The sequence below is a fragment of the Seriola lalandi genome, unplaced genomic scaffold (genome assembly GCF_002814215.2).
Source record: "Seriola lalandi dorsalis isolate HSWRI2012SDOR001 ecotype SW California unplaced genomic scaffold, Sedor1 jcf7180002054958, whole genome shotgun sequence".
Classification (NCBI taxonomy): domain Eukaryota; kingdom Metazoa; phylum Chordata; class Actinopteri; order Carangiformes; family Carangidae; genus Seriola; species Seriola lalandi.
The window spans coordinates 697,519-698,984 of record NW_019525509.1 but is presented as its reverse complement, the minus strand read 5'-3'; the positions used below and the strand labels follow the sequence as shown (position 1 = coordinate 698,984).

At 42.2% G+C, this 1,466-nt stretch overlaps 1 protein-coding gene across 2 annotated transcripts in view; it reads left to right on the top strand.

Moving 5' to 3' along the window:
* Positions 1–1,466, top strand: part of rhot1a (ras homolog family member T1a) — a 17,768-nt gene that overhangs the window by 14,927 nt on the left and 1,375 nt on the right. The gene's annotated exons all lie outside the window — the stretch shown is intronic.

Sequence of the window (1,466 nt, the reverse complement as noted above, 5' to 3'; positions counted from 1 at the left end):
TGACAAAGATGTAGAACATCAGACATACTGTGATGGTTCACTCTTTCACACATGTGAGACGGGTGATCAGGCAAGATGGCAACATTTAGTATAAGAGGTAACAATACAATAATGCAGGAGGTCTATTATGGTATTCATTATTTGTATTTGTGCATGCTTTGAGGTCTTCCTCTCACCACAAACTATCGAGTCGCCTCTGTTGACCAGGGGAATTCCTGGCAGAGTGATTTTTGAGACTACAGGACTGAATCACATTGCCAGGGATTTCCAATGGCTGACATGAAAGAACGCAACCTCTTTCTCACAAAGGCAGACGTACACTAATCTATTAACTCGCATATAGTCACACCCATGTTTCTGATTTGCATAGTCATACACAAACACACCCAAATTTTCTCACTGTCACGAACAGATGCTCGTAGAACCTGGCTGTGCGGCAGCAGGACTTAACCCACATGTGAACAGTGAGTGTCTGCCATGTTCACAGTGGTTAAGTTCTGCCGCCACAGGGCTGCAGCCTGCAGGAGGAGGGGTAGGTGAGTGGGGTTGTGGGGATGAAAGGTCAGGGAGGCGCCGCACTGCATCAAACTACTGCTACTTGCATCAACACCACACTACAGACAAGCATGACAGCATCCAGTCCAAAAAAAAAAACACTTTCTCGATATGAAGTGTGTTTCCGTAGAGCTGTTTTTTTTTTTTTTATCCATTTTCAATTTCAATCAAACTTTAAGAGACTGTAACCTTTCTCAAAATAATATATGAAATACAAATATCCATCATGTTTTCACTCATAAATTAGCATTAGAATTTATTTTTGTTTGTTGAAACTTGCACTAAATTTGATTGCAAATGGAAACTATAATGTATCCCAGTACTAGTTAAAAACGGTGAAAACTGTGTGTAAAAAAGTAATTTCTCTTTCAAAACAGTCTGGTGTCAATTAAGAGGCAAATCTGTGCTATTTCTCATTTGCAAGATTTCATTCTTGGACGCTTTGTATGGGCCCACCAAACTTAGACTCACACCTAATCACTTCTACCGTGACAGAATGGGTTGAGGGTCGACGACATGTGTGGTTACTATTGCATCGGGAGAGGGTGATGCACTGAGGCCAAGAGGGGTGTATGGGAGCAGGTATGGCCGTCTATAAGCTTCTGGTAATAACTGGTAATCTGTTGAATTAGCTGAAAGTGTGCAGCTTCAGTGTGTGTCAGTGTCTGCTAAATGTCAGCTGTCTCATTAGTGTCGAAGACTGCTCCTGTTCCTTTAGGGCGAGCAATATGTCATCTTATGCCGTCATTTCATATCCGTGGCTGCCAAGGTCTCTCAGGGGCAGTGTGTGCGTGTGTGTGTGACTTTCTGTTTGCATTCATATTTTGATTACACTTACACCTGTTGATTTCTGCATGAGCATCAGTGTCAGTTGGTTTGATGTATATGTGTGTGTGTGTGTGTGTGTGTGT